Source organism: Triturus cristatus, chromosome 7, assembly GCF_964204655.1.
Source record: "Triturus cristatus chromosome 7, aTriCri1.1, whole genome shotgun sequence".
Lineage (NCBI taxonomy): Eukaryota > Metazoa > Chordata > Amphibia > Caudata > Salamandridae > Triturus > Triturus cristatus.
Window position 1 is genome coordinate 1,086,320,790 of NC_140590.1, and position 23,894 is coordinate 1,086,344,683.

Sequence of the window (23,894 nt, forward strand, 5' to 3'; positions counted from 1 at the left end):
CCCTGGTCCCGGGCTAGACCTCTGCATCAGGGTCTGCCACTCTAATCATTGAGCCACACTTCTCCACATTCACCCCCATGCTGGTTTACCTCTCCCTAGTATTGAAATAATGATCTGAAGTGGCAGAAGGCTGCAATGGGAAAATACAGATATGCTCCTAGTAACCTAAAATGTTGACAGTGCAACTTGTTGATACACTAAACACCTTCCTTGATGAAGGTGCACAGGAATTTAGTGCATTGTAGTTTTGTGTTATTTCTTATGAACCGCCAGCCTCTGCTTTGATTTTTCCCTTCTCCACTTAAACCCCAGGGCCAGAGTCAGAATTAACGGGTCTTTTCCTCAATGTATAATATGATGCAAGAAACGCACCAATGGTGCTCACTATGCCAGCAAGTTTACGCATTAGTGACAGAGGGTCGGACTGGGACAAACAATGGGACTGGGAACCAAAATAAAAGTGACACGCATCGCGAATCAGATAGCTAAAAAATAGGGCGACATTTACAAATCATGTCAGTTTTGAACTTGTAAAGACATGCTGTATGGGTATTTTGCAAGGTATTGGAGACTGCATGTATTTGTGTTTGCTGCAGGCAATGTTTCTGGGAATATTAGGGAAATCAACAGTAAAGACCAACACACAGGGCCATAAAACAGGCCCACAAACAGCTACAAAACCAGCATGCTGATCTGTCAGATCAGCCCAAAGGGCACTTCATTTTTGCCCAATATATCAGGCTGACACTAGCGACAAAGCCACTAGTGTGTGCATTGAACACAACTCTCAAAAGGTGAATAAAAATGTCTCTCTAGGCAGATTATTTTTTGTTATACGCATTTGATCTGGGTGTTAATCTCTCTTCCACCCTACATTTGATTGTCAGCTGTGAAAGCATGTCCAGCCTCAAGATTAACTGGAACATGTTGCTAATGTTTCCACTTATGCAGAGTACTATTCACTGCAGAATAGAGATTCCACTGCCGTGTATGGAGGAGCTGATCCATTATTTGGGTTTCAGAGTACATCAAAATGCATTGGCGGGGTTTAGAGATAACTTTGACGAAGCAATTTACAACTGACTGAGTAAAGTGACCGATGGATCAGCCTTGCTGGTCTTGTATCTTCAATATTAGTATGGTGTGGTGATACTTTCTGGGTTTCTATCTCCTTATCAATCTCCCTTTCAAGGAAAAGCGTAGTTATTTTAATAACTTGAGGTCTTCAGTGATAAAACTGATATGGGCAGGGGAACATTCCAGGGAACAATGGAGTACACTCATTCTGCATTATGAAAACGGGTGATTTTCTACTCCTGATGTTGAGCTACATATTTGATCTTTCATATACCTTGAAGTCTGCTATACCCACAGTGGAAAGGGAGTTGCATCGCATATGCTTTGATGAGTGCCATGTTGCTCATTTCTTTCATGATACCTGATAGGTTGGAATCCATGAGGTGTACAACTGGTGGAAGGTACCAGCTGGGGTTTAGATGTGGGTTGCTGTGGCTCACCCCCTCATACACCAGTAAACAACCTAAGGCTTATCGTCATCTGAGAGCAAAAGAATAAACTACGGCTGGTTAGGCTGGTACGCCACTCTATACATTTACTTGGGTGATTGAAAATTCAAGGCCACAGTTCAAAGCACATAGCATACCAATAGGAAGAGGTGTGGCGCCGTCACCAGGGCGACTGACGCCGGAATCTGGGGATCACGGTTCGAACGCCGGCGGCAGATTAGCCTAGCACCATGTGACTCTGAGCAATAGCTTGCTTAATCTTCCCGACGGCCCCCAGCGCCTAGAGACCCTTCCGGGTGATTGTTTGCGCTTTACAAATGTGGATTACGTAATATAGAGAGGCACTTCCTACTGCACAATTAGAACCCTAAGGTTCAAGTCAACTCAAAAGACCAGCAATTGAAAAATTATCAATTCACGTTTTGTTACAAGCAAATAATAAACTCTCTTTGAACAGCAGTCACAGGCATCTACAATGTAAATTCATTCTAAAGTTTGTATTATATTCCAGTGGGAAATGACAGTTATTCGATTGGTAGCTGATGCTACATGTACTAGATGTTCACATAATAAGGCATATGATGGCACAACACATGGTAGACCTCTCACCCTTAGGGGCACTTTGAGTACAGCAACATTATCCCACTTCCTATGAAAGGCTATTCTGCCTTATCTATCCAACAAGCCAAATGTAGGAAGGCCATGTGCTGGACTAGAGGCCTGCTCTTAATAACAGTAGGTTGAATGAGGTACCTTATTTTCTGTCATATTTATTTGTTACTTACAATTTGCTTCCAACTTCCACATGAAAACCACAAGGAATTTGGGCCCCTTATAGACAGTATTTACAATCAAGAGAACAAAGTCCATTGGTCTCAATCACTCAGGTCTTATTGTTTTTTATTCCACCTGAGGCAGACTTGACAATAGCCAGGCAGTGCAGGAATGCGCCTGCCACTCTTTCACTACTAAATCGCTTTCTTAATCTTTGCTCTTAAGTGTGAGCAGTGCTGTACTAAATAAAGTTCATTCCAATCGGATAGTTATCCTTGGCTAAAAAAGAGATTAGGTTTGGGAAGAGCTTGCATTTACCTGTGTAAATTAGGCATTCAGCTTCATTTTTGAAAGAATGTGATCTATAAACACTCACTGCAACCCAGCAGTGACCACCCCATGGATGCAAATGCTCCAGATGTTTTTTGTACCATCTTATATGGCACCTTTGGAGCTTCAATCTTCTCTGAGGTATTGACTAAGCATAGCACCCCTCAGATTTTCTCACTTGAAATTGTTGCCAAAGCAATCAAGCTTAATCAGTACAAGGTACTCTTCAGCAAAGGAGGAGCAGAACCCTGTCCACCAAATTGATGACTCACCAGTTCAATTTAGAGATGGGGGATGGCCATGTTCATGACAACTGTGCCCCTCTCTTGATTTAGGAACTAGTTTTTGAACAACCAAAAAAGTCTGGTGGTTGGCCACTAGAAACACAAGGGCTACTCACCAAACTTTGAGTGTCTTTAGAGGATCCACTGTGGTGGTGATTCCTTAGAAGGCACAGAGATCTCCACCTGGCCAGTAAAATGCTAGTGTGAGCAAGGCCAGCAGGCCGAAATGGGTTGCATAAATTGGTGTTGGTCATCCCAATAAAGTACTGTGTGCATTGCCCTGAGATTGTGTGTTTCTGAGTTCGAGGGTTTTGCTTCTTGTCGAAGCCACCATATTGGAATGAATAAGCGGGTCCACTCCTGATTTAATGTGACACCCCCATGTGGATGCAGCAAATATTAAGTGGACATATATATAATTTAGTATCTACATCTCACTTTGTATGTGTATATATATATATATAAATATACACATATATGACAGTTATATATGTAAAGATATATAGTTAAATATATATACGCATATATAGTATGATAGCGCCATACACGCACACACACACACGCATATACATGCAAAGTATTAATGCTTTACAGTTAAAAGTGTTTGGGCAAATGTATGTGTGTGGCAACATTCAGTGTCTGTTTAGTTTCATCTCCTTGTAACTTTAGCAGTTGTCATAGTGAGGCACAGGGGGCAGAACAAATAGAACTAGGGCACTCACCAATCTGCCCCCCTCTAGTGCAGCCAATACACCCACGTTCTGTATTTGAACTATACGATCTTCACAGGCAGGCATTATTGACAGATGGCTTATTGATCTGTGGCTTTATACTGTAAAAAGATTTAACCATGATTCTAACTATGAATTTCCTTTGAGGATTACAAGCAGGTAGTAGTTCCTTATTGTGTTGCTGCGGATTTGAGCTAGGTATTCAAGGTACAAAAGCTTAGAAGTACACAGATGTAAAACCAGAACTTGATTTTACCTTTAATTGTTGAATTGCAGTGACCACACTATCCTTTGAGACATTCAGGCTAAAATGGAGATAAAGAAGAACAGTGTTTACAGAAACTATTAGAACTGAGGTTCACTTCAAAATGCATGCTTTCCCTAGTAAAGTGGTACTAATGGCCTTGCAGCATTGATTGTGCCACCAACGTAAGTAGACCTTGAAACATGTCTCAGGCTTAAAATTGCCCCCCACACCACACACGATATTATAACTGTATGATGGAGCTTTAAGTGCACAGAATAGAGAGGTGAGCCAACATACATCTCACATTAGAATGGCTCCGCAAAGCCCTCTTTAACCTAACTTTACACAATGGCTACAATTACAATGGGGTTTGTTTTCCTGTTTTGGGTGCAAACTTCCATTTGTATCCAAATTATGATTACAATATGGCTACACTTTACCCCAAGATGGAAGACAAGGAAAAGTTGAAGCAAATGTGCAAGGGCAAATTGCACCAAATGGCATTTGTGAAGCCCATAATAGACAGAGTCATGTGTAAGTAGGCAGGAGATATGCCATTACTATTTAAGCACATTTTAATCAGGTGCAAATTGAACACTTCCTCATTTGCTCACATTGCCGACTCAAATTAGTGAGCTTGCAATTAGCAAATAATTGTTTTCAGGCCCATTGTATTCACACATTGTGGATTGAACTTACATGATAATTTTGAGGAGATATATGTGCATGAATAGATCGTGTATAAATAAACAAAGTTCAACAATGAAAAACAATAATTTAACATAAGATCAGGAGAAGCTAAGAGATAAAGTCAGGGAGGGTGAGTCAGTGTATGAAAGAGAGTCAGACAGAGGGAAAGATAGAGATAAGGGGGAGACAAAAAGATAGGCATCATCGTAAGGAGTGACAGAGAATATTAGAAAGGAAAAGTAGTGCAGATGGAGGATGAGGGAATTTGAGCTTTAAGGGGAGGTGAGAAAAGGAAGTAAATTATACTTCATCCAGCACCATTAATGTGATTTAATATAATGTCCCTTTAATTAGATTTCAAAAACTTTACACATAAACCCTTTATCTTGGAAAATGATTCAACACTAGATCTGAATAAGTATTGGCAGAGTCAGCATGTCTGACCTTTTGGCTGTTATTGTATACCTATTGGCTTTGCTAATGCTGTGCAACACAGAGACTTCTAACCACAGAATCTTCACCTTTTGAGACCTCATCTTCTGAATACTTTCCCAGGCGTCTGACTGGCACTGGAACATCTTCAACAGAACCCCTGTGTGCTTGTAGGTGGCATTGAAGGCTCAAACCTGACAATGCTCTGTACCAGATATGACCTGTGAGGGCCTAAATAGGTGCCACCCATGAATGTTAGCATCAGTTCTGTTCTTTTTGCTCCAACTGACACAGATCCGGTGCTACCCCTCATCACTTCAAGACCACATTTTGTTCTAAATTTTCAGAAAAAAACATTGTACAAGTGTTTTATGTCACTTCTCAAATCTAGAGGGTTTAAACCCTGTGTGAAATGTTACAAACAAATGTCTGTGATGGACCCACATGGGGTTTGCCTGTGGTGCCTGGGGTCAGATCATGACGCCAAGCCTGCAGTACTTGCGCCTTGATGCACTTCAGGGCCATAGGGATAGAAAAACTAAGCTCTTTGTGGCAAAGCAATGCAAGATTACACGAGAGGCTCAGTCGAGGTCCAAAAGTAGGTTCCGATATCACTGTCAAGGTTACACTCTGATCAGTCTTGATCATGCTCCAGGTCCCCAGGGATATAAAAAAGAAGCCCAAGAACACCAAGCATACCTGTCATTTTCAATCTCCTCAGAAGGCACAAGGATGTCAATATGGCTCCAGGTAGTCCTCTCAAATTCAGTCTGCTTCAGAGATGATTCTGAGCTTGGTACCACGGCAACCAAAAATGTCTGTGTCCATCAGTGATCCCGCAGCAAATTAAGGAATTTAGCAGGTCCATGCTTTGCCTTATTGGCCACAAGGAGCAAGAGGCCTCCCAACTGAGTCAGTGCCAGTCGGACCCTCTGGATCAGCTCATGGTTCTAGACCAGATTCGGTACCAGTTCCCTCCTGGCATCATGGGCCACATTGGAACGTGATCCACTGATGCTGATGCTGTCGAATCCGGAAGCATACTTCTGTCTGATGCTGAGATTGTGCCATTCTGACTTTGACCGAAGCTATGCGCACTCTAAACCCACAAGCCTTCTACCATCCTTCTGATTCAGACACAGTGTCTCTATCTTCCGCAGGGCCTTCAGGAACTTTTTGGCACTGATTCAGGCAATAGGGGCTATGAAATTTGGCACAAGATTGCCCATCTGTCCTCAGAGGACAACTGGTATGAAGATATCCAAGATGCCAGCAGTCTTGATACTTCCACAAACACTGGTCTAGTTTCTCCACCTGGACCTGCCATAGAAGGCAGTGTCTCCTCCACTGGGGTTATGTGAAGGGAGGTGGAGGTCCTTGATCATCCCCTTCCCACTCAGGAGGTCAAAACTAAAGTCCTGACAGTGGTGTTGCAACCTGCCAGGTGCTTTTCAAGCCTCTTCTACCATTTAATGAGGTCCTTGAAGCTATGCTTATAGCCTCCTTGGTCAAGCTGTGCTCATGTCCAAAGTGTATTTACAGATTGTCAGATGCAATCACCCTGCTCCAGGCGACACTGCCTTTCTCACCCAGTACCCCAACACTGAAAACCTTGGGGTGCAGATCTTGGCCAGTAGAATGCACCCAAACTCTTTTCCCTCTTTTCCACCAGACAGGGAATCTAAGAGAATCCTTTCGGAAAAGGGCATTATACTTCACAATTTTGGCCTTCGTTCAGGGAACCCTAGTTGCCTCTCTGGCTGCTCACTCCCACACATTATGGGACTCCATAGTCCAACTATTGTCCATGGTCCCAAAAGAGGCTCAGCCAGCCTTTCCCGGTCCATGGAGAATGGCTGTGATGTGGCTTAGCTCACCATCCACCTCGGAATGAACCAAACTGACTCTTCTGGTAGTGCTATTGAAACTAGTGTGGTCATTAGCAGACACGCTTGGATGTGGTCAACTCCAATTTTGGGTGACGTTTAGGCCAGTCGTATGGACATGCTACTTGGGGCCAGATGCACAACCTTTTTGTGTGATGGCAAATGGGAAATCGGCCCGTTTGTCACTGCAAAAGGGGTCTGCCCCTTGTAAAAACCCTATTTTGTGAGTCAGTAATCTATTACTGAATCGGAAAATATGGTTTGCGACTCACTATTAGGAAGGGGTGCACCAAGGCCGCCCTTCCTAATAGTGACTCACACTTAAATGTACGATTGTTTTGCGACCGTAATTGCAGTCTCAAAACACATTCGCAGTTCACCACAGATTTCAAGTAGGTGGAAAGCCACTCACAAATGAGAAGGGGTCCCCAGGGGACCCCTTCCTCTTTATGAATGGATGCAAAAATATTTTTTAAGAGCAGGCAGTGGTCCCATGGATCACTGACAACCCTTAAAAAATGAAACAGAAACTTTTTTCATTTTTCTTTTTGAAATGCATCCCTTTTCCTTTAAGGAAAACAGGCTGAATTTTTTTTTTTAAAACTGCTTTATTTAAAAAGAAGTCCCAGACGTGGTGGTCTGCTGACCCCAGCAAGCCACCATCCTTGGGAGTGCTAGCCATTCCCAATTGTGTTGCAAATTGCACCTGGTTCATGAATATTAATGAGGCATGCAATTTGCCACCCCATTAGGAATCACAAACAGTGTCTGAGACACTGTTGTAAAATACATTTTGTGATTTGCATATTGCATGTTGCAAAACAATGCAATTTGAGACTCGCAAATTATAAGGGTTGTACGTCGGACCCTTTATGTTTTCTGATCATCCAGTGATAAACAGATTCATCTCAGAAGGGCTTCAAGTATAGCAGGACCAATCAATCAATCAGGATATATATAGCGCTGCTAATCACCCAACAGAGTATACAGACGCCTGGAACTCCTGAAGGCTCTTTGAAGAGCCAGGTCTTGAGGGCTCTTCAGAAGAGAGGTTATGGGCCGCAGCTGCATGACTAGGCTGTTCCTGTACTTTGCTGCGATGTAGGAGAAGGAGTAACATACACTTCTGCTTCAGTCAATGCAAAGCATGTGGGCAAGTTACAGGGAGGTGTAGATAAATCTTCTGGACCGTTGGTGGAAGTTCAGGTGGTGGTTAATGTAGACAGGTCCTTGGTTGTCTAGAGCCTTGTGTGTGTGGGTCAGCATGCCTGAATTGGCATCTCTTTTGTGAGGAAAGCCAGTGGAGTTGCCCGAGGTTGGGTGTGAAGTGGGTTCATCAGGGGAGTTCAAGAACGAGTCTGGACTGACATTCTGTATGGTTTAAAGTCTCTGTAGGAGATGTGTGGCCTTTCCAACATAGAGAACATTGCCACAGTCTAGTAAGCTGGTGGTGAGGGCCTGTGACACAGTGGATCTCACGTGTAGAGGTAGCCATTTGAAGATCTCTCGTAATATGCATAGGGTGAGGAAGCAGGTGGAGGTGACTACATTAATTTATGACTTCATAGTGAGCTTTTTATCAATGATGAATGCAAGGTTTATGGCATTGTCGGCAGGTATGGGTGTGTCCCCCAGTTCTTGGGGCCACGAGGAGTAGTTCCAGGGGTTGCTGTTGTTGACAAGGATCAGTACTTTTGTCATGTTTGTGTTCAGCTTCAGGCAGTTCTTCATGTACTAGGTGGTGCGTGTCATACATGTATGGAAGGTGGTCCTGGTGGTGGTAGGGTCATTGGTGATGGAGTTTATGAGTTTGGTGTTGTCTGTGCAGAATATTATGCTGAGACTGTGAGGTCTGATGATGTTGGCTAGTGGGGGTTTATGTATGCATTGAAGAGAGTAGGGCTGAGGGATGAGCCCTCCTGGACACTGCAGACAATATTCTTGATTTTGGAGGTGAAAGGTGGTAAGCGGATGCTCTGTGTCCTTCCGGTGAGGAGGGAGGTGATCCATATGAGCACGAGCCCTTTGATGCCAATGTGGTGCAGTCTTTCAATCAGAGTGTGGTGATGTATAGTGTTGAAGGTTGCCGAGAGGATGATGATGATCAAGGCTGTTGTTTATGCTTGGTTGAGTAGGGTTTAGATGCAATCAGGGCAGTCTTGGTGTTGTGATCACTGCGGAAACTGAATTGGGAGGCTTTGAGTAGCTCGTTCTGCTCCAGGTGCATTGTAAGTTGCCTGTTAATAGTATTTCCAGTATGGGTATGGGAGCAAGGAGATAGGCCAGTATTTTTTAAGTTTGCTGGGATTAGCAGGGAGTTTTTTGAGTAGTGATCTGACTTTGGCATGCTTCCAGGAGTCGGGAAATCTTGCGGTATTGATTGAGGTGTTAAGCAGGGTGCTGAGTTCCTGGACAATTCTTTGGTTTCCAAAGTTAAAGATATGGTTTGGGAATGAGTCAGTAGGAGCTCCCGAGTGGATGGATTTTGTGATGGAGGTAAGGTCCTGGGTGGACAGCTGGTTCCAGGTGGGCAGTCTGTGGCTTGTGTCGGTTGTGGTGAGGGTGTGTCAGTTGTGGTGAGGGTACATCGGTTGAGGAAGTACATGGGTGTAGATTAGTGTTCAAAGTTTCTGTACATGGTTGTTATCTTGTCATGGAAGAAGTTGGCAAGGCTGTTGCAGAGCTCTTGTGAGGGTGAAATTTTGTTTTTGCTGGAAGTCGAGTTAGGGAACTCCTTAATGATTCATTCCTTGCTGTTGTTGGGGCTTGTTTCATTGCGTTTGGCTAGGGCTGTCTTCATTGAGGAGGTGATGGTAGAGATTATGGGAGGTACTGAAGGCTGCCCTGTCAGGGGGGTCCTTCTTGGTGTACCAACTCCTCTCCATCTGTTTGCTGTCAAGTGTAGCTGTTCTGAGATCTTGGGTGTGCTAGCTGGACTTTTTGGAGAGTCTTCTGTTTTTGTTGCTCTTGATGTTGGCAATCCTTTCGGTGCAATTGGTGATCCAGGTGTAGAAGCTCTTAATTTCCTGTTCCAGGTTGGGGATGCTGGCTGGGTTGGAGGTTTGAGGGCGTCCATCCAGCAGGTCTCTGAAATGTTGATTCAGCTGTGCTGGGGGTGCTTGCTTTCTTTGGGGGGGTGGAGTAGAGATTAGAGCTGCTGAAGGGGATGATGGAGTGATTAGTCCATGGGAGTTCTATAACGTGTCTGCATGTGACGCAGGTGCTGGAGGTGAAAATGGTTGTCAGTGTATGCCCTGTGGTGTGCCTCTGGACACAGTCACGATTTGGGTCAATCTCAGGCTACTCATACTACTAAGGAGGTGGGCGGTGTTGTTGTTGTTGGGGTCATCAAGGTGGACGTTGAGGTCGCAGAGTAACATGTAGTCCTTGTAGTCCAGATTGAGGATCACAATGTGGTCTGCATTGGTGTTGCAGAAGCTGGTGCATGGGCCTGGGGGTCAGTAGGCGATGGTTCCTCTAATGGTTGTATTGTCATCTGTGTGGATCTTGAAGTTGGGGGTGGTGGTACTGTCAGTGGCGGTGGTGCATTGTATGGTCACTTTGTTAGTGAGGGCTAATCCTCCTCCTGGCTTGTTGGTGTGGTCCAAAAGAATGATTTTATGTCTGTCAGGAATGACCAAGATGATGTCAGGCAAGGAGGAAGGGTTGAGCCATGTCTCAGTGACAAAAACGATGTCAGGTTTTAGGGTGGCAATGAGGTCCCATAACTCGGTGGAGTGCTTGCAAATAGAGCACATGTTGAGGAGTAGACAGTGGAGTCACCAGAGTGCTTCTGTTGTGGTGTAGCATGGCAAGAGGTCAGTGTGGTGCTCTGCGACTTGACAGTGGTCGTGCTGGCGCAGAAGAAGGTGCAGTTACCACATGAAAACTGTCCCACTGTAGAGTGCGGTGCAGCATGGCGCCTGATGTTCAGTCCGCAGAGGACGTCAGCATTGTTCCTGCGGGTGGGCCGGGAGCCAGAGGGCAAGGTGCTGGGAGCCGTTCAAGAGCATATGGATTCAGACATGCTTGCCTTTGGCTAGCAGCATGCCCAATGTGAGTGGCCATGCTGCAACCTCCATTGAGTAGGTCATGTTAGGTGGGAAGGGTGCTGGGAGGCAGTGTGCCAGGCTTGGCCAGAGGCAGTAGAACAGGTGGCACTGATAAGGAGAGGAGCTTTGCAGGAGGTGGAAAAAACATGTAGGGGGAGCACTCGGAATCTCACAAAAATGTTGCCAGAATCAAGAGAAAGGCACAATCAGAGAGGCCGCTTTCCTGCCCTTGCCTGACTTGCTGTCTTCTGTACTCTTGTTGCCTTCTCTGCTGACCCCCTGTTTCCTGTTTTCTTCTCCTTCTCTTGATGCCTTTTGATTGTGCTTTTCTCTTTGATTGAGCCTTTCTCTTTTGTCCTTTTCTCCTTGATTATGCTTTTCTCATTTATGCTTTTCTCTGTGATTGTGTTTTTCTCTTTTACCTTTTCTTTTTTATGCTTTTCTCTCTGATTGGAACCTTCTGTAAGTGCCAGTAAATCCAATAATTTCTGCAAACAAAGAAGCAGAGAACTCTGGGTAGGTTAAAAGTTTTGGTGCTCTCCACATAATCTTGGGAAGTACTTAAAGTTCACTGCTTCTTTTTTGCATATATATATATATATATATATATATATATATATATATATATATATATATATATATATATTCACAGAAAAAACCATAGGTTTCAGGCACGTTATAGTTAGGAATTAGCATTTAAAAAACCTCAGAAATTCACTGAAAAAACCATAGGTTTCAGGGGTGTTATAGTTAGCTGGACTTTTCACTTGTACAAAACCATTGAAATTCCCCCGTTATAGTTAGTTCAGCTAACTATAACTCGCGCGCCCGCAATGCACTGCTGATGACGTCACATATTACATCACTCATGACATGGTCAGTGACATCACTCATGACATCACTGATGACATCTCAAATGACATCACTGATGACATCACTGATGACATCATCCAGTGAATGTGTGTTTTTCTGAAAATTAAATATGTTTTATATATGTATATCTCAAGGTCGATGGAAGAATAAATGGGTATATAAGTGTCTAAATGGATGATTTGTTTTTGAAAAATTGATTGTGTAACTGACTGATTAAGTGTATCATAGTGAATACATGGCTTAGTGAGTAATGTTTAAATATGTAAATATCTGTATCAGTCTCTCACTTTGTGTATAAGTGGCTGCATGGGTTGGTGAGTAGCTACATGGGTGTCTATATAGGTTATTAGTTGGTTTTTTGAGTATCAGTCTGAGTGTCTGCATGGTTCGGTGGGGGGTATTACGTAGTGCATAGGTGCATGAATGAGTGACTCACTGTTTGTATGGGTTGAACACAGCATGTGTGCAGGACTGTATGGGTGGATGAGTGTGTGTATGGGTGTGTTAGTGAGTGAATGACTGTCTCAATAGTGTCTTTATGAGTAACTACATATGTTTTAAACTAGTATATGTGACTATTGGTGTATATATGTGAGTATATGTGAGAGTGAGAGATTGAAAGAGTTCCTGTATGAATAAGTATGTGTTTCTATAAGTGATTGTTTAAAAGACTAAGTATGTGTAAGTTTCCGTAGAAGTAAGTATGGTGGTGTGTGTATAACTGTATATGCAAGTAAATGTATGTTTGATTCTTTATTAGCATGAGTGACTATGTGTGTGAGTAACTCTATGGATGAGTGGCATTGTGTAACAGGATGTATAGGTGTATGAGTACATATGATGAGTGAGTACATGTATGAGTGACTGTATAGGACTGTTGGTGAATGAGTGGATGTGTATGTGGATCTTAGAATTACTGAAGAGGTTGTTGTAACTGGTATTGGTAGGTCCATTGTTTTGAAAATTTTAGTCTCTATTTTTGAATGTGTGTATCAAAGGTTATATTAGGGTGAGAGGAGGTCTGCCACTCTATCACAAGGATGATGTCATCAGTGATGTCATCAGTGATGTCATTTGAGATGTCATCAGTGATGTCATGAGTGATGTCACTGACCATGTCATGAGTGATGTAATATGTGACGTCATCAGCAGTGCATTGCGGGCGCGCGAGTTATAGTTAGCTGAACTAACTATAACGGGGGAATTTCAATGGTTTTGTACAAGTGAAAAGTCCAGCTAACTATAACACCCCTGAAACCTATGGTTTTTTCAGTGAATTTCTGAGGTTTTTTAAATGCTAATTCCTAACTATAACGTGCCTGAAACCTATGTTTTTTTCTGTGAATTTCAAAGGTTTTTTAAATGCTAATTTCTAACTATGCCTACAGAGATAGGACATGTGAAGAAAGAAGAAAAAATGCACAGAAAGAAACAAAAGAAGTGCAGAAAGAAGCAACAGAAGTCCTCAAATACGAAGATAAGTGCAGGAAGAAGGATAACGTGCAGAAAGAACAAAAAGAAGAGCAGAAAGAAGCCTTGTTGCAAAATCATCCTGTACCCTCAACTTTTTCAGACGGATACTGGTGGTAACTGAGTCTGACTAACCAGTCCTAGAGCCAGTGCTATGTTAAAAGACACTTAGAATACAGTGAAAACACCTACATACACTAGGGAACATTATGCGTTGGGGTCCCCCTGTGATTAGCATGACCTCCTCTGTAAGCCCCTAGTATATAATAGGGCATGGGGATTAAAACTACCTCTTAAAACAGGCCACAGGGCGTTTTTGCACACGTTAACTCAGGCCCCGTCCCCTCCATTCACCACTGTGTAAACACGCCCTGTTTCCATTTTTAGTTGGGAGATTAAGTTCATTTGAATCCTGAGGGTCCCTAGGGTCCAGCTAGCCCACTAGGTACCTCCAGTAAGTGCCACAGAGCTGCGTTGCAGAGAGGTGTAAAAAGTGGCACGGCCTGGACCACCTCTCTGCAATGCAGCTCAGTGGCGCTTACTGGAAGCACTTGGTGGGCTAGTTAGCCCCCAGGGGCCCACAGTATTGAAGGGAAATTATATCCCCAATTTAAAACGTGCCATAGTGCGTGTTTGCACACGTCACCTCAGGCCCCGTCCCCTCCCTTCACCACTGTGTAAACGCGCCCTGTGGCTGTTCTAAGTTGAGAGATTAAGTCCCCTTGAATCCTAAGGGTCCCTAGGGTCAAACTAGACCACTAGGTACCTCCAGTAAGCGCCACAGAGCTGCGTTGCAGAGAGGTGTAAAAAGGGGCTTGGCCTCAGAACACCTGGCTGCAGCGCAGCTCCCTGGCGCATACTGGAGATGCCTGTTGGGGGCGCGTTTGCAGAGTGCTGCACGGAGGGGGCATGGCCTCCGGCACGATGCCAGTCTTTTATTTATTTTAGTTTTTTAAGAAGGGGGGCTGTTTGGTTTGGTTTGCCCTGATGACCCCATCCCCCAGGGCCAGTCTCCTAATTATATTTTTTTGACCCCAATCCCCAGGGCCGGCCACTGTTTTTTATTATTTTTAAAAAATATATATTCATAGACACACCTAGGACATGCTGGACAAACCGTACGTACCTATCACCATGACGATTTGCGTGATATTCATTAAAAGGCGACTATGCATGCAATGAATCCACGTGGAATGTATTTACACCACTAGTGAAGCTCTGACATGTCTGATGCCCTACCGTGCCTAATCCTGGTAGACACCCTTGTCGTTTATTTATACAAACATGGGTAACTAATGATGGGCACATTTAATACACATGCACAGCAAGCCATTCAAAGGGGATTCGACAAAAATTCGACCAAAACTATGCAAGAAACCCCCCTCACGGTTAATAAAACACACATCCACTGCCGGATGTGTAATACTTTTTATTTTACTCTCTGGAAAGGGGACGAACATCACTTGAGAGTCACAGCGTGCTCCTGACAGAGCCCAATGCTGTGTTACACCCACCATTGCCTGCCGAGTGCCACACACCTCTGTGTTGTATTCCACTAGCTAGTGCATATGCTATGACACTCTCTAGCCCATGTGCACTGTAACACCACCCCGTGAATATGTCATGCCACACTTGTCTTCGCACGGGTTATATTGCCCCATCTAACGTGCCTTTCTCGATGCCTATGTTATAACGCACAGTGCTATGCCATACATATTACAATCTGGAATCCATATCTTTGTCACAGTGCATATGCAACGTTACACTCCCCAGCACATATTTTATATTACAACTTTAGAGACTAGTTAGGTTACACAACACTGCCCTGTGCATATTACACTCCAAGGCGCATATCGCATAGCACGCGCTAGTGCCTGTGCTATCTCGCGCTCTCCAATGAATCTGTCATTGCGCACAATGTATTGCATATTATATTTCACGCCCGGTTCATCTTATATCACACTTTTTGGTGCATAGTTTATACCATACACTATATCTAGTTTTCATTTTCAATCGTGCTCTCAGGACTATGTTCTATATAACACTGTGTTCACCTACCCTTTTCACGGGCATTACATTTTGCGATAGGGGGTGGAGGGTCAGGGGGTGTTTCTGCCAAGTGAGCCCGGAGTCACAGTCACAAACGTCCTCTTCTTCCTGAATAAAAGTGAGAATATGCTGCATACTTGTTCATATTTTAAGTAGTTCGCACAGACACAATGTTTTAAAAACAATAAAGTTCCTAATACCCGCCTTCTCTGAACAGTTAGCTTGCTGCCCCATCCCCTTCCTCCCTATCCTCTGTTGTGTGAATCCATGGACTAGCCTCCTCCCTCCTGCCATGCATGGTCTGATGTGCTGCCACTGCCCTCAATTTAGTATGATGTACCAGTCCACTCCTCCTGCCCTCCATTGCCCAATTCTATGCCCCATCATTGACCTCCTGCTTAAACTCTGTGCTTAGCTTGCTGCCCCTATTCTCCTTCCCCCTGCCCTCCGATGTCTTTGTGCATGCCCCTGCTCCATCCTTTTTGCCCACCATGTCCCATGGACCTGCCACTCCTATCTACTCTGAGTGTTCTGTTGAGCTGCCACTCCCCTCCCACCTGCCTAGCATTATCAGATGACTGTAACCTGTCCCTGCCACCTCCACCCTGCCTGTCCACATGCCATGCTCCTATCCTCTTCCTCCTGTCCTACATGGTCCATTGTACTGCCACACCCTTCTGCCCTCCCTGGTCTGTTGTGCTGCAACTGCTCCTCCTGCCTGCCCCATGTGGTCTGTTGTGAGGTCCCTTCCCCTGAACTTTCTTGTCTGTGCACAGGTCCTGACCCTCCCTTCTATCCTCCATCGTCCTTTGTGCATGCCCCTCCACCCTCCTTCTTGCCCATCATAGCCATTGTGCTGCCACTAACCCTCCCACTTGCCATGCATGGTCTTCTGTGCTGCCATGGCCCCTCCCACCTTCCCTGTGTGGTCAGTTAGCTGCCCCTGACCCCCTACCACCTTCCCTCCATGGTCTGTGTGTATGCCATCACAGTCTCACTGTTGCTCTTCATGGTGTGTCTTGCTTCTAGTGCCCATCCTGCCTGACCTCCATGGCTATCTTGCTGCTCCTGCCCTGCCCCCTTGCCCCCAGCCCTACTCCCTCCCTCCTGGCTTGTCTGTTCCATTGTAATGCCCCTGATCCGTCCCTCCTGCCCTTTATGGTCTGTTATGCTGCAGCTTTCTCTCCTGTCTGTCCATTATGGTCAGCTAGCTACCATTGCCTCTTGCCCCTCTGTTCTCTGTTGTCCATGTGCATGGTCCTGTCCCCTCCCTCTTGCTTTCTATGGATTGTTGTGCTGCACTCCCGTCCTGCATGCCCTGTGTGGTGTATTGTGCTGCTGCAAACCCTGATGCCTGCCCTGCAGGGTCAGTTTGGTGCACCTCTCCATGTCCCTCCTGTCCTCTGTTATCCAAGTCCATGTCCCTATCCCATTTCCTTCCATGATCCAATGTACCATACTTGCGAACATTTTGAACTTGATAAGAGGGAGATTTTGAAAAAAAACTGGGGTATTGATTTTCCCCTTTGAGTTACATTGAAAAAGAGGATATTGTAGAAAGGAGACAGATCAAATAAAGCCCATTTGAGCTTAAAAACATTGGACGTTTCCTGGCTGAATCGGGTCTGTTGGCATGTATGGTTGTACTACCATTGCCTCTTCCTTCTGCCCACAATGGTCTATTACATTGCCACAGCCTTGAAGGAGGGTAGATTTTGTATCACAGGGGGCCCCTGGCCCGTTCTGTCCACACCTGAAGTATGAGACCCTTGTCCTTGCCCTGCCAGCTGCATTTGTAGGCCGTATTAAATTGACCAGCGGGTCCTGTGTTGCTATATAATTATCCTGAGACATCCTTACCACTCAGCCAGCATAAAACCCCTGTGTAGGCCCTTCTGTTCAATATGTAGGCCTCTTTGTTAAATTGACCATAGCTCTGCAATTTTAGTGTATAGCAGTCTGAAGGCAGGTCTGCGAGGCCTTCTGATCCAAACTAGTAGCCCCCACCCTACCCGAGTGCTCCGTGCTCGGTATCAAAGTTCAACATCCCCCTGAAGCTGTCGACATACAGTAGGCTGCATCCTGGACTGGTACTTGCTTCCTGGGCAGGTTTCCCGCTTTTAAGGAAGTGGCAACCGCAGAGCGTCAAGTTAGGAGAACTGAGGAGATTTTATACATGAATATATTGAATTCCCGTACAATACCCATTATTTTCTGCTTGCTCTATGGAACTTACGATAAGCGATTGGCCTGAGAGACTGACCTTTTCACCCAGTCCATTGTCAGCATTAAGTGGGTAAATGACGAAATGTCTGGTAAAATCTGCAGACGAAGCTTTTGGGTAGCATACGTAGGTATATGTAGCGTGCAAAGGAGCCCACAAAATGATATAAAAAGGGAGCACCCACAGATATCGACGGACTACCTCGCCGTCTGTATGTAGGTTAACAGGCAGTGCAGGTTTTCCCCAAGAGCTGGGAGCTCTTGTCTTCCTTTGCTTAAAATGTCTTGCTCTGCTTTGCTTGAAGTATCTTATTCTATTTTACCTATATGAAATGTCATGTTATGTTTAACCATTGTTCTCTTTACTTTTGCATTTAAAAGATTTTGTATTGTAATTGCAGGAATGCTTGCTCTAAGAGTAAACGTGAGTGTTCCTAGGTAACATTTTCCTTGGTGTAACTTGTTTCTCATGATGCATTTATAGATGTGTTTTCTCTCTCTCTCTGTCAGTACATTAATTGAGATACAGAGAATATTATGACAGCTGTATGATTATCTGGATTCTGTATTTTGTACTTTATGTCTCTATTCTGCAGTTTCTTTGAAGTTGCATCTTCTCATTAAACTGCCATTGTATTCTGCCTCCAATTCCATGTCTCATATGTCTGTTTTCTTCATTTTTGGAGCAAGCGTTCCTAGGCACCCCGGCTCAAATTAAGGTGCCCCTTTTGTCCCTGACTCACTCTCCTGCTCAGTTCTGTGGTGGCTCCCGGGGATCTGGGGACCGCCCCTAGCTTCCTTGACCCGTAATAGATCTTCCCTCCAACAGCCTCTCTTGCAAGTCCTGTATTGTTGGTTTGTTGCCCCTGCCCCCCTTTCCACTGCCCTCCATAGTCTGTTGTGCTTCCACGGCCCTTCCTGCCTGCTCAGTGTGGTTAAATTGTTGCCTTTGCACCCTCCTACCTGCCTTCAATTTTCAGAGTCCGTGCCCCTGGCCTCTGCCTCTCAACAGTATCCTAATGAACAACTAGATTGCTAACATTCTATATTTATTACAAAAGTGTGGAACGCCTGACATCATCTTGATGTAATCAAAACTGTAATACCTAGAGCATTTCCTTTAGAAATTACATATATGAGAGGGTCTTATTGGCATCAAAATTATGGTTAGTGCTCTAAAAGACTAAAATAAGGACATATTTTCTGAGTTTTCAAATAGCGACAAAGCACTTTTAAATTATTTGTTATCTTTATGTTTTTTTATCCAGTTGACCACTTGATTAAATGTTGCACTTAGGGGAGAGGATGTGGTGTTACTTCCAGAACTGCAGACTTTGCAACTGGGGAACCAGGTTGCAGTTTCTGCTTCAGCTCGACATTCTGTGATTCTGGTCAAATCACTTAGTCTCCCCATGTCTACAACCAAAATGAATTTGTTCTTGTGTGATGTAACCAATGCTCATGTAAAGCACTCCAATACCTGACAAGTCTGCACTATATAACACTGCAAAAACACAAAATAATAAGTGTTTTGCACACTTCTGTCATTGGGCTATATTTGGGCTACATCTGGGTGATTTTGGGCTACATTTGGGCTCTTTTGTCTCCGGTGGCCATCTTGGGAGATTTATTTGTTATGAAGTTTCCTAATTTCCTCATGTACTGCAGTCTCCTCAGTAGGAAATGCTTTCAGTTTTTTACTTTGATTCCATCATGAAGGTATTCAGATATGTCACACATTTGCCATAAATTCTGAATGTTAGCACTCTAGTTGCTCATTAGATCACTGTAGTAAAACTACTGCACCATGGAAGTCTGCTCCTGGTATTAAAAGTGCATGTTTCAGTCTGCATGTCAGAATTTTTTAATGAAATAGAAGAGGATTTGAGAAGTCACTCAAAATGTGCCCTCATTTTCTTTCTTCAGCATTAATCATAATTTCTATGGCAAAATGAACCTCCTCATTGTGTTCCTTTTTAAATTAAATGTTTTAAGTGTTACCAGTTTATTCCAATCAAGATGGCTTCAGGTGTGCCATACTTTTGTCATAATGAAGACAGTAAGCGCTCTAGTTGTTTTTAAGAACATTCTGGGACATTCTGTCATTGGGCTATACTTGGGCTACATCTGGGTGATATTTGGGCTACATTTGGGCTCTTTTGTCTCTGGTGGCCATCTTGGGAGACTTATTTGTTATGAAGTTTCCTAATTTCCTCATTTACTGCAGTCTCCTCAGTAGGAAATACTTTCAGTTTTTTACTTTGATTCCATCAAGAAGGCATTCAGATGTGTCACACATTTGCCATAAATTCAGAATGTTAGCACTCTTTTTGCTCATTAGATCACTGTAGTAAAGCTACTGCTCACCAGGGAAAACTGCTGCTGGTATTGAAAGTGCATGTTTCAGTCTGCATGTCAGAATTTTTTAATGAAATAGAAGAGGATTTGAGAAGTCACTCAAAATGTGCCCTAATTTTTCTTTCTGCAGCACTAATCATACTTTTTATGGAAAAATGAACCCCCTCATTTTGTTCCTTTTTAAATTAAATGTTTTAAGAGTTACCACTTTAATCCAAGCAAGATGGCTTCAGGTGTGCCATACGTTTATCATAAGTAGGACTGTTAGCGCTCTAGTAGTTCTTTGGAACACTCTGGGAAGCTGCAGTAGAACACAAAGGAATCAACTGACAGTCTCTGCCCTTGTTGGATGTACATGTTTTACTGAGAATGTCAGACTTCATTCTCACATGACTGAGAAAGATAATGTGAATTTACAGAAAATAAGCTCTCAGTTTAGCCTATAGATCACCTTCCAAACCTCTGTGGTAAAAGCATGAGAAAATATTTTTCTCTCAATCATGATATCCCAGCAGAAGGCTTTTTCACATGGTGAAATCACCTTAGAACATACCACAATTCCTAAAATGAGTATGGTACCATCAACAAATGATTTATAATGTAGCTAAAGTCTTAAAACCTTCTATTAACTGCAATGCTTTTTAATGAGGTGCTATCATGTATATTGGTCCCAAGATGGCTGCCAACACTTCTTGGAATAAGTGCTGACAGCCAATCAGATCTCAGGATGAGATGTGTGGTTAGGCTCCGCCCACATATATATATGCATTTAATTGCTATTTTCTCAGGAAATACTGAACAGATTTACACCAGACCTGCAAAAGGCACTTCCTTGACCTTATGGCTACCTCTCTGCCAAATTTCAAGTAATTCTGTTCAGCCGTTCGGGCTGTAGCTGTGTCTAAAGGTCCTATGGAAAAATGCATGGGGAAAACGCGTTTTGGGACCCCCCTTTTTTCTCGGCCCCTGCTTGACGAATCCCCCCGAGACTTTCAGGGTAGGAGCGGAGCGTAGCGCCCCACCTATTTTGAAAATTTCGCGAGGATTCGTCGACCGGCGCCAAAGTTATTCCAAATAGAATGTTGCGGATTTCCTATGGAAACAGGGTCCTAACTATAACTACCTACTGGCGACCGCCAGTAGGTAATATATATTCACTTAAAAAACCATAGGTTTCACACATGTTATAGTTAGCTGGACATTTCACTCGTAAAAAACCATTGAAATTCCCCCGTTATAGTTAGTTCAGATAACTATAACTCGCGCGCCCGCAATCCACTGCTGATGAAGTCACATATTACATCACTCATGACATGGTCAGTGGCATCACTCATGACATCACTGATGACATCATCCTTGTGATAGAGAGGCGGCCGCGCGAGTTATAGCTTTGGCGCCGGTTGACGAATCCTCGCGAAATTTTTAAAACTAATGGGGCACTCCGCTCAGCTCCTACCCTGAAAGTCTCGGGGTGATTCGTCAAGCGGGGGCTGAGAAAAAAGGGGGGTCCCAAAACGCGTTTTCCCCATGCATTTTCCCATAGGACCTTTAGTCGAAGGTACAGCTCGAACGGCTGAACAGAAGTACTTGAAATTTGGCAAAGAGGTAGTCCTCAGGTCAGGGATGTGCCTTTTGGATATATGGTGTCAATCTGTTCAGTAGTTCATGAGGTAATTGCAGTTAAAAGCGCATAAATATCTATAAGCGCGCACCGTGGCGCGCACCGTGCGCGCACCGTGCGCGCACCATAACGTGCGCGAGCGTAATTCTGATTGGTGGTTACATGTCAGTCAACATTCGAATCGGTCGAAATCAGGAAGTGTCGGTCGCCATTTTGTGTGTTTTGTGTGTGACAGTGAAAAAGAAAGGTGGGGAACGTGAAAAGGGGGCAGGGTAGAGAGTTCCTGACCCCCTAGCCTTTGTCAGGGGGTCCCTGAAGGAAAAAAACATTTTATTTTTCGTTTCAAAAAATCGCGGGGTGAGCGCACCGTGCGTGCACGTGCGCGCACGGTGAAAAACCTTAAAAAAAACATTTTAAACGAGCCATTCCATATTACAGGATACAGTCAATCTATAACTATATACATAGGTAGCCTATTGTAAAATAAATATATAAAAAATAAAAAATATAATAAAACATACATAACTTAGCATTTAAAAAACCTTACAAACTCACTTAAAAAAACCATAGGTTTCACACATGTTATAGTTAGGAATTAGCATTTAAAAAACCTTGCAAATTCACTTAAAAAACCATCAGTTTCACACATGTTATAGTTAGCTGGACATTTCACTCGTAAAAAACCATTGAAATTCCCCATATTGGCAGAGAGGTAGTCCTCAGGTCAGGGATGTGCCTTTTGTAGGTCTGGTGTAAATGTGTTCAGTATTTGCTGAGCAAATAGCATTTAAATCAATATATATATCTATAAGCGCGCTCCGAGCGCGTACGGTAAGCTTACCGTACGCGCACGCTGCCGTGCGCGAGCTTAATTCTGATTGGTGGTTACATGACTGTAAACATTCAAATCGGTCAAAATCAGGAAGTGTCGGCCTCCATTTTGTGTGTCTCACACTGATAAACAAAGGAGGAGAACGTGGAAAGGGGGCAACGAAGAGAGTTGCAGACCCCCTAGCGTTTGTCAGGGGGTCCAAGAAGGTCATAAAAGTATGAAAAATACATTTAAAAATTAAAAAAAAAAATCACGGGGTGCGCGTACGGTAAGCTTACCGTACGCGTATGGTAGAAAAAAAAACTATAAAAAAAATAGAAGTAAAAAACAAATTTAAGTGTTAAGATATTAGGGGGCTCTAAAAAGAGCCGTTGTGTTTATGAAGTGTTTTTCGGTACCTACAAGTAAGTACCGATGCAGAGTCTAAAGTTCAAGAGGAAGACTCTGTTGCCTTCATCAGTGAAATGTACACCGTCTCCTCTATAAATGCCTTGCATGTTGTAACGCAAGTTGTTGTGGTATATAGAACCCATGCCATAGTCTCTGAGGAAAGCAGAAATAGATTTGTTGACGTGCTTTCTTGCTTTGTCAATCTGTGGACAAAATTGGTTGGACCAGTTCCACTTTTGCCTTTGGCATATGTTAGAATATACAAAGGCAGATTGATGAAAAAGCGACATCAATTGCACAAAGGTGTCCTTAATAAGCATTTCCAGACCTACACCAGTTAAAGTGCCTAGGTCATTTCCACCACAGTGCACAATAATAAGGTTAGGCTGTGGGAGATGTTGAAAGGTTTTCACCAAAGGCAATAATTGGTGCCACTTTAACCTTCTCTGACCAATCCATTTAATGTCTACATTTGGCAAAGCAAGGTCTCTCACCATACCTCTTTTTTCTGCATACTTTTCACTCCAGAAGACATAGCTGTGACCTACAATCCACACTGTGAACATCTTTCAAGGAGATCTGGATGCACTCAGAAGGTGTCTTTCAGTAGAATGGCAATATGAAATGAAAGACAGTTGTAAAATGGAGGCATACATATTTTTTTTTAAATAAAAAGAACTCATTGGCTAATTCAAATCTTTTTACAGTAAAAAGTAGGCTGTATGTGTACATTTTTAGAAGCATGTTTTGTATTGGTTCAGAAATTTGTGTTCCCACAGAAGATTAGTTTGGATTTGCTGTTAGGTTCGACAGGTGAAGCACTCTTGCTCTTTGGATTTGAAACATTGTGTGCTGAACTTCTGACCTCTCTCCTCACAGCAGTGTTCCATGAGCTGTTGCTATGGTAGCAGGCAGAAGTCAAGTTGGGGGAAGGGTACATTTGGAAAAGGGTTAAAGTTTTCAACCAATAGAAATGTGTGATTTCATTTGAAAAAATGTGGGAAGCACTGAGATTTGTAATTACCATGTATATGTGTGAAAAAAGAGAGGGAACCATTGCCATTTACTGGTTCTGGAGAGAGGAGAGAGGTGTAGAGCTCTGATATTCTGACTCTGATAGTATGCT

At 43.6% G+C, this 23,894-nt stretch overlaps 1 protein-coding gene across 1 annotated transcript in view; it reads right to left on the reverse strand.

Annotated features, from left to right (window-relative positions):
• Window positions 1–23,894, reverse strand: part of LOC146811137 (uncharacterized) — a 289,135-nt gene that overhangs the window by 10,932 nt on the left and 254,309 nt on the right. Inside the window, exon 8 of the mRNA XM_085618205.1 lies at window positions 3,902–3,950. The gene's annotated coding sequence lies outside the window, so the exon portion shown is untranslated. The remainder of the gene's footprint in view (window positions 1–3,901; window positions 3,951–23,894) is intronic.